Source organism: Micropterus salmoides, unplaced genomic scaffold (genome assembly GCF_014851395.1).
Source record: "Micropterus salmoides isolate LMB-PRFRI ecotype aquatic unplaced genomic scaffold, ASM1485139v1 Ms_hic_scaffold_8, whole genome shotgun sequence".
Classification (NCBI taxonomy): Eukaryota; Metazoa; Chordata; class Actinopteri; order Centrarchiformes; family Centrarchidae; genus Micropterus; species Micropterus salmoides.
The window spans coordinates 26519619-26529816 of NW_024044570.1; positions in this window are offsets into that span (position 1 = coordinate 26519619).

Below are 10198 nucleotides of genomic sequence, written 5' to 3' on the forward strand. Positions count from 1 at the left end.
TGCGCTTTTAATGTTGCAGGCAAAACCACTAAAGAGGAAATAACTGTTGCTGTCATCACTGAGATCTATTTCAGCACCGCTATCAAAGGATTTTTATTTATTTATTTATTTATTTTTTGCCGCTATCAAAGCAACATAGTCTGACAGCAGGCCGGATATTATTGGTGGCAGGCAGTTTTGGTGAGGGTCCATAATCACAGAGAGAATGAATGTGTTTCCCTTGTCAATGTTTGTATAAACTTCATCTATTATGTGGTTTATAATGGACTGTGGTGCAGAAACAGTGACAGTGTTTCACACTCTTGGTTTACACATTTTCCATGTTATCTTTCAGGATCCAAGTCACAATAACATATGGTTTATGTTATTTTTCAGTAATTACAGAAAAATTAAGTAAATATAATTTCTTAATATATTTACCTAAAGAAACCTCTTTGCTTGACTGGCTACTCTCTGCTGTCTCAGAAGAGACACCTTTTGTCCTGTGTCAGCCACCTACGCTCTTTGAAGTTGGTTGAAATTTGCTGCCTCACCGCTAGATGCCACTAAATCTTACACACTACTTTGTCCGACTGTTCACCTTATTTATGAGAATAAATTGCTCTGCATTCTTTTGTTTAAACAGATATCTCAGTTTGTGTTAATTATCCTATATCATGATTCTTTCTGTGTGTGCTGCAAATGATCTTAAATGATGTTTTTTACTGCGCACAATCAGATTTTTTAGTCAGGAAAGCTTTCATCTGTTTGAACTAATAATATAAAACTATATTAAGTTTTATTGGCCTATATTACTCAGAGGTAATTTTTTGATTGATTTTACCCAATAGTATCCATTTCAAACATTTCATCCTTGTGCCATGTATTTCTCCAGTTAATGTGCTTACGCATGGAGTTTGTGTGGAGGACCGCACATTCTCACATAAAGCTTGTTTTTTATAGATGAAGTTTGTTTTTTATAGATCACAACTTTGTTTGTTTGTGTTTTGTGTTGAAGGTGGCATACGCACATTTCCAGCCCCGTTTTGTGTGTATGCACAGTTTATAAATGAGGCCCCAGATCCTTTACTGAAGCAAAGGTACAGATATCTCAGTATATGTAAACATAAGGCGTTCAACCCCATAAGTGTGGTGAGCAAAATGTACTTCAAGTTTAAAAAGTGAAAGGATAATTTCTTTTATTTTTAAACCTGGGCCCTATTTTCACATATGTTGGTATAGAAATGACTAGTAGGTACAAAAACCTTTGGAGCCAGAGTCGGAGAAAAGAGTTTACAAACTCCTCTCCCTCATTTTCACAGGCGTTTCGTGCAACAACTCGCCTCTCACGAGATTTCAGAGCTAAAATTGTCCTTAAGCAAAACTTCAGTTTCCTGTTAAAAACAAAGGGTGTCACCAGCAGTGTCTTGTAGGGATCCTTTCCATGATGTTGTCATGCACCTGGTATAACAGTCGGAGCCTGTCAGTAGCAAAAAGAAGCACTTTTTGTGGATGTAATTTTGACGGGCTCAATTGCCCCGAAGGAATGCGTTGTAGCCACTGCAGCTGGTTTGCAGCTGAAGTCATCTACTGCATGGATTCCAAATATTTTTCTATCTAGTAGCCCAGGTTTAAAAATACCAAAACTATCCTTTAAAGTATTCATTGCAAGCAAATGGTCATTGTGATTATTATTATTAACATTAATTGGCTGTTAATACTGATGCATTGATGGATAAGTAGCATTTAACAGTTGTTGCTGGTTGAGGGGGAGTTAGTTTTAACTAATTTATATACAGTACAGATAGGTAGTATTGTTCAGTGGTTCCCACCCTACGGGTCGAGATCCTCCAAAGTGTCACAAGATGGATCTAAGGGGTCATGACATGATTAGTGGGGGAGAAAAGAAGAACAAACGAAGTTCTGCTTTAGAAAGTATTTGTTATTGGATTTTTCCCAACTCTTTGCTTTTGTTGTAAAACATTTTTGATATTTTTACCTTTCGCAACAGCTATTAAAATGAAATATCTGAGACATTTAGAGGGGAAATGTCTCTTTCTCAAAAACAGTACAAGTAAAAGTTCTTGCAACCACTGCTGAACAACACGAGGGCATCTGTTGTTAATTTTTACTTACTAGTTCAGAAACTTAAAGCATTGAAGCTGTTCTCATGGTGACCCACCACCTCACCAAAGTTTTTTGTCACTGATCTGTAGGTAATCACGTACATCCGATTTTATAGTGCTTACTGCTGTTCCCAGAAGCTCAAAACCCTAAAATGAGCAAAGCCTTTACATTATTATCATGTCTGTGATCATTAGATAACAATATTAAAGAGGTGGTATTATGCTTTTTGGCTTTTCCCCTCTCCTTTATTGAGTTATATATCTTTTTTGTGCATGTAACAGGTTTGCAAAGTGAAAAAGCCCAAAGTCCGGTCCAAAGGAAGTTCCCATATCCCACAGAAAGCACTGCTCTGAACCACTTGAAAACAGCTCATTTGTAGTCCAGCCCTTCACTTCCTTTACTTGTGACGTCACAATGAAAACGTGTCATAAAGCTCTCAAACCAAGCTAGTCTGAGCGGAGGCTCTTTGGCTCGATTCGCCTTTGTTTGGTTTTCCATTGTAGAAATGTTGTACCTGTACCTGCTTCCAGCTGAGGGATACTAAAATGGAACGTGAAAACAGGACAGACTGCTGATAGGTCAGAGAGAATATTCACTATTTACTGCATCATCATTGCTGCACCAGACAAGAGGCCAGCAACAGAAAGTTTTATATTTTACAATTTTTGTATGTAATTTCATCACTAAATCCACTTCTGAGAAGTTTTGAGGTGAGAAACCAGCTGTGTAGATTTAGAATATTGACTGTTTTACCAGAAGTGATGGAACAAAAATAATGCTTGAATATTTTCGGAGTTGAGCTCCGCAAGGCTGCGGGGAAAGCCTGCGCCAACCTGCGGGATGAGCGTGTAAGTTAAAAAAGAGAAAGCTGTGTGGATTGCTGGTGTGTGCTACGTACTATCTCTGAGTGCTATCTGCAATGGAAAATGGAGCAGGGCCGAGAAGAGTCGAGTCTATCGATTTGTGCTATGGTAGCATTTTTCGGAGCGTACAACACATAGGCTGAAAAGAGGAGCTGTAGCAATGTGCAGTATGAGAAAAATATGGTGTTTTTTGAAAATTAAACCGTGTAAACTTGTTGTGTTACAACCCCTAATTAAGATTTTGAACCTGAAAATGAGCATAATACCACCTCTTTAAAACCCAATGGATTCAGCAGAATGAGGCAATATTTACTCAGGTACTATCAGGATGGATAATACACTGTGTTTGTGTCCTCCTGCGTTACAGCAGACATTGCTGATGAGATCTCAGTACAAAAGGCAGGGGCAGGGGAAGGTGGTGGTGGTGGTGGTGGGGGGGGGTCTGGAGGCGGAGCAACACAGAAGCAGAGTGTTTGATGTGACAGCTGGAGATTGTAAGAATGAGGGGTGACACAGAGCTCCAGCATCCTCAGCCCCAGTCGGTCATCCAGTCAGACTGTCAGTCTCTCTCTGAGATTCCAGATCTGTTTACTCTTGTGTTATTAACACGTGTGAGAGTGTGTATCTGTGTGTTTGCGTGTGTGCGTCCATGTGTGCGTGTTTATCCTCAGGCAATAGATCTGGGAGAAGTGACAGTGTGGCGTGGCCCTCTGTCAGTCGCCCAGTAAAGTGGCATGTGTGTCAGTTCTCCTGACAGACGCTCTCATCCTGCTGGCCAACGATGGCGGCTGCAAATGTGGGACATGTCTTGTGACAGAGCGACACAGCCTACACGACAACTCGGCGTGCAGACAGGACACGAGCAGTCAAGTTTGATGTGAGGGGGTCACCGCTGAGGGCCCGGGCTCTCGGAGGGTGAGTGAAAGCCGCAGTGATCTCTTCACAGCTGGAGACGCAGCAACTATGCTACACCTCACTTACACTTCTTTTATTCCTAAATGCCTAAAGAGAAACCTGTTTTTGTCAGAGACGGGCTGACGTGGTTCTTAAATGTGTTCCATGTGTAGCATGTTAACATCAATAAGTCATTACCAAATTAAAACCAAATTAATTTTGGGACATTGCTAAACAAGACAATCACTGAAAAGATTGTCAGTCAGTACTTGTATACATCCTTTCTAGTATTTTGACCACTCAAAGCACTTTTAAACTACGTCACATTTACCCACCTCAACTGAAGGAGCTGGGGGGGGTCAAACCACCAATCTTCTCACTAGATGGCAACCTGCTGTACCACCTGAGCCACAGCTGTACTTTCCTCCGTTTAAAGTTAAAATCAGAACAGTAACACTACCACCATTACTGTTGTTTTTACATCTCTATGTGTAACTTGCATTGTGCTGCTGTGTGTTCTTTCCTCCTGCTCTCTCTCTCTCTCTCTCTCTCTCTCTCTCCCCCAAACCGGTCGAAGCCACCCACCCTGAGTCTAGGTTCTGCTCAAGGTTTCTACCTGTTAATAGGGAGTTTTCTTTGCCACTGTTGCCCTGTGCTTGCTCACAGTGGGAATTGCTGTATAATAATAATAATACAATATTACAGTCTAGACCTGCTCTATGTGAAAAGTGCAATGAGTTCCTCATAACTTCTGTTATGAATTGGTGCTACATAATAAAACTGAAATGAATAGAATTGAATTGCATGCTGAATGGCTTTGTAGTATAAGGTTTACCACACCACAAATCTTACATGCAATGGAAATTCAAATTCTTCACACAGCTTCTCACCAGGGCAGATGGCAGATGGAGGGAAATGGAAAATAAAAAATATATTCAAACATATCTGTCTTTCTCAGGACATCACGTCTTTGCCACAGGAAGCAGACACATTTGGATAACACTCACAGGTTATGGATAGAGGATAGATCCTGACATAGGAAAGCAGAAGGGGAAGTGTCAAGCAAATCTCAATGTGGATGAATCTTAGATTAAAGATAATGTTTTTTAATACTCCATATTTAGATTTCAGCATTACCTTGCTGGATTAAAAAAGGAATCAAATATTTGATTGTTCAAGTGTGAACAGTGGGTCATAAAGGTGCTGACATATTCATTAAGCTCCAGTCCTGTCAGTGGCGGCCTTTGTATCAGGCGGCAAATGTGCGTACATTTTTTGAACTTTCAGCATCTCTGACTCAACTCAACTCAATCTCAATTTAAATTTTTCCTGAACAAAGCAAACCTTTGTGTTGTTACATTTTAATTTCTGTGACCTTTAAAGGACCAGAAAATACTGTGCTTGACTTTAATCACGAATCACCTAATTTTAGAAAACATTTATGTACATAAACATATCTATTTATAGCTGAGACCTTAACCTTTCATTTGCTGTTAGATATTCTAACATAAATTATGCCAGAGAAATGCAGCAGAATTGAAGTGTGCCAACCAACCCTGGTCTCCCCCACAATATACTATTGTGTACTATTACTATGCAATTTTTGTGTTAATTTGAATGGTCAAGATAACTTATATCCAATTAAGAACTAATTTCAACAATTTGAGAATGTTTTACACCTCAGCAGACAGCAAACTTGAATACCAACATATTGTATGTCAAAGCAGCCACACTAGACAGTCAACAACAGGAACTAATGCATGAGAACAGCAGGGAGATGGGGAGGGAGAGAGCGCCTGGATGAGAGACAGATGTGACCCACAACTGTTCAGCATAGTTTATAATAATGTACTGCAATGAGGATACGGACAATTCATAGAGGAGACAAGTGTATAAAACACTGATGTATCTGTCTGTCTGTCTGTGTTAACAGAGACTCCAATCTGCAGTGTAGTTCATACACTAAAAAACCACAGAACTGTAGAGTAACATTTTTATATCACATCCACACTTCTGTCTATATTCACCATCCCTCTCTCTCTCTCTCTCTCGCTGACCCACATGAGCTCTCTCTCTCTCTCTCTCTCTTTTTTTTAAATCAGTTGTTTTTATAATGCCTGATTTTAGGGGTGCTTAGGGGTACTTCCAGACAGTGTCCACGTCTCTACATGTAGAGTCAAATAAGTAGTTTATTTTTAATTGGGTGAATTATTAAATTCTTGCATGTCAGACAGAGTCCCCTTGGAGGCCGGGGCCCATTTCAATTGAAACATTAACATTAATGAAACATTAACAAAAATTTAAACGTGACATCTAAAGTTGGCCTATATATGACAATATAATATATTCAAATTCAGCCATTTGTTATGTTTGCTAAAATTAGAAAATTGTGAATTTCACTTTGAATTTCCACATTGCTGCCTATTGTGAAAACATGTGCTTTTTACATGCTTACGTGCTTTTTGATGGCTAAGATTTGAATAAGATGACTCCATGTTATATTCTTTATGCTTTAGCCTTTTTAGTCATTATTGGTGGACCAAGTTGTACAAAGTTGTGCAGCATTATATTTTGTAGATGTGAGTGGGTTGCAGTTGTTTTTCTCACTCAAAGGTGGAGTCTAAATAAATCTTAATAATGCTGGAAATAGAGTTCCCCATGCCAGTAATTTTTGTGCAGTCCCCTAAATCTGCTTCATCAGCTACTAAATGGACCTTGTGGTAAGATTTCTTTCTCTTCTGCAGTTTCTAAGGTCAAGATTGGAATATGAACCTCAGCTTTTCAGCCAATGTGGGTGAAAAAACTGCTGTAAAAAATGGAAATTTTAACATCTACAGTTCCATGCCAACTGGACAAACTCCAGTAGCTGCTCCAGAAAAGCTACTAAATAGACCTCTAAACTGCTGTTACCAAGGTCAAGAATTAAGTTTGATCCTCAGTGATAGATGTAGTTTTTGGGTGTGCAAACTATCAGGAGTCTGATTTCTTTCACGCCATCCCTTCATGTAGTTCTTGTTGTCCGCCCACAGATGGCACTCTTTGCCACACCTGGGCTTTGACTCAAGCCACTGATCTGTGCTCACATCAAGATCCTCAGGTTTCTTTTCAAACTCTGACAGTTAGATACTTCATCCTTTCCCTGTGTGGTTCTCTCCGCTCTGCAAGAATGCACCACACCACCTCCCAGCAATGCGCAGGCTGCAGTTTATTGGTGACTATATTGGGAGCATTTAATGGCACAATTGTGATGGATTATTTGAGCAGTTGATTTTTACATCACTGTCCTCAGCTAAGCTGTGAATACTGAAATAGTTACCAATCACTTCCAGAAATTACCTTCCCACACAGCCTTTCTTTTTGAAAGTTGTAAATGGTTTAGGTCCTGCACCACGGTGGACTTAATAATAATAATTGATTGAATATTTGTGTGGGGGGTTACATAATGACAACTGAACCTGTAAGGTGTTCTTCGTGTTGGATGTTGCCGTTTGAGGCTGTCATGGACTTTATGCATCCATCACTGAGGAAGAGGAGGGTTGAGCAGAACAGCAGTGGTGGAGAGGAAGAGGGGAGAAGCAGAGGGCGCTTGACAGATGGGCTTAGTGAGTGAATCATTGACAGGGGCCTGCTAACTGATGCTGGTTGCATCAATATCTCAAAGCCTGTGTGATGAATTACTGCAGAAAAACAATGCTGAGTAAGCAAATGTGCTTTTAACAAAGCCAGGTGAAAATATTACATCTTCTTTTCAGGCTTCAGACATCAAAATATAAGCTGTATTTGTGTGCGCTTCATTTTGGAGGGGCACATGGCAATGCAAAGGCAAAGATGAATCATAGCATTTTATAACTTATACCACACATTTCTATTGTAATCTTGGAATTTTTATTCTTAATATTTCTAAAAATATAAGGTAAAAGCATAACAAGCAGGTATGGTCTTTAAGGGGTAAACGCATTAAAATCAGATACCTATATTCATGCACACAGAAAGGTTGTAATTGACCTACTTTTTTCATTTACAGCAACATTACAGATAATAATATTAACAATACTTAAGATTTTGATACCGTTTATGCTTGGCCTTTTATCAGCAAGTCATCCAATGTATTTACTTTATTGTAATTACCTTTCTATGTAGTATTTTTCATCATTAGTGGCGGAGTATGCCGTTCCCACTCTGGATTCCAATTGCCTATGCATACCTACAATGTGAGTTTGTTCGGTTGCGCTGTAAATGGATTCACTAGTTGCTTTTCTGTTGTATTTCTGACAAGAAGCTGCTCAAGTAGTGTTTGCTGTCCTCAGACCTATTAAAGCATGCTCGCCATCAGCTTTTGCCAAATCAACTAGGACTGACGTTTTTAAGGCTTGTCACTTTGACAGAAAAAAAGTCTGAAATATAAAATAGCAGACAACTAATATAAAAACACAAACCTTTCTTTCAAACTTTCTGCTACTCAAACTGAGTAGCCTAGAAGATGTTAACACCTCCCTTTTCCAAACTTACCCCCCCCATTTCTATCCCTGTGTCTCCTCCTTACCATTACTGCAGACAGAACTCCACCAGGTGCTGCTGGAAACAATGGCTGGCCCATACAGGGATCAATGCCAGGCCACTGATGGGCTCTCATTCCTTCACCAGCAGACGTGATAAATGACATGGCCCATATGTTTCAGCAGCCTAGACTCTAGCCGCCAGCCTCCTTTGTCTCTAGATCTAAAGGGAGTTATGCTGTGAAAAATTTAATGCGCACACACACGCAAACAAAGCACTCATAGACACACACACACACACACACACATTTTCGCTGTATATTAACTGTACTGTGTATCTATGTTTAGATGAGAATTGATAACAAAGGCTCACTAATTGGAGGCAAATCCCCATTGTTTATAATAATAGATTTCAGTAACTACAGTATGTGATCCTTTTGAAATATGCTGTCTCTCCCCCTCCTCCACACTTCTTTCTTTTCTTCTCCTTGGCAGCAGTAAATCCTGATGTCTATACAGGTAGCAGTGCTCTGGCCCTTGCCTGCCGTGTCCCAGGTGTCTTGTCAGCTGTCAGAGACGTCCGACAGCAGACAGGGATGGCATGACCAGCGGGCCGGGCCGTGTTGGAGGGGTCAGCCGTCAGCGTTGCAGACAGACAGGCATGTGGCAGTGATCTCCCTGTGACAGGCTGTCAGAGCCACCGGAGAGCCACCAACCAGCACTCGCCCCCTGTCATCCCACCTGACTACAGACAGAGGGGAAGCTCTGAATTCTCAACTTGGCACACGGACTCCGCTGCTTCCACCCCCGCCTCTCCACAGTACATCCATTGTGGCTTCCAAAGTCAGCCGGCTTCTTTATCTGTGAAATGCATTGGTGTGGTAGCTGGCTCAGTAATAGTGTTGCTCTGTATTAGATATTCCATTTGAATGCTCTGAAAGGGTGATTCAGTCCAAGTGCTTTTACCTACTTCACTCTCAAAAATGTGTACCTGCAGGGCAGACATAGTGAAGCAGACAAGTCATACAAGAAGAAGAGATGCAAGCCTGTCAAATTACATAATTGCCATTTTATAACAAGAGACATTTCTACAGCTCTTGTGATCCTTTACCCTGATGGGAGCGTTTGCTTGAGTGTGTGTTTACCCCAAACCACTCTCTGCCCCCCATTCACTATGTCCCTGTCTGACAGGTGACATTTGGAGCGGTTCAGGAGATGTATGTGCCATTTGTATCCATGGCAGGGTCAGAGCATGTTACATGACCTGCAGGACAGCGAGCTAGAGAAAAGATACTAATCTCGCCCAGGGATCAATACGGCACAGAGAGGCACTGATAATTGGCCGCTGTCAATCAATCAGCGCTGTGTTTGTGCAGCCCTAAAACATCTCTTTGTGGGAGGAGGGAGTACTGTAGGTAGGCTGAGATAGAGGAAAACCCTGAAAAATAAAAGAGTGGGATTTTCTGCATTCTGCATTTATGTTAAAATCTGCAGTGGAGGAAGAATTATTCAGATCCTTTACTTTAAAGTCCAGTGTGTATTCTATCTGAGGATCTACTGACAGAAATGCAATATAATATACATAAGTATGTTTTCAGTGGTATATAAAGACCTTACATGATGGACCGTTATGTTTTTATTACCTTAGAATGAGCCACTACTATCTAAATACATGCGGGTCCCCTTACATGGAAGTCCCCATGTTGCGGCACCATGTTTCTACAGTAGCCCAAACGTACAAACTGCCCTACAGAGCGCATTTCAACACTGCGCTTAATATGTACAAGAAGAGGAAGTAGTAGTGGTAGTAGTAGTAATAGTTGTTGTCTGATTTATTAG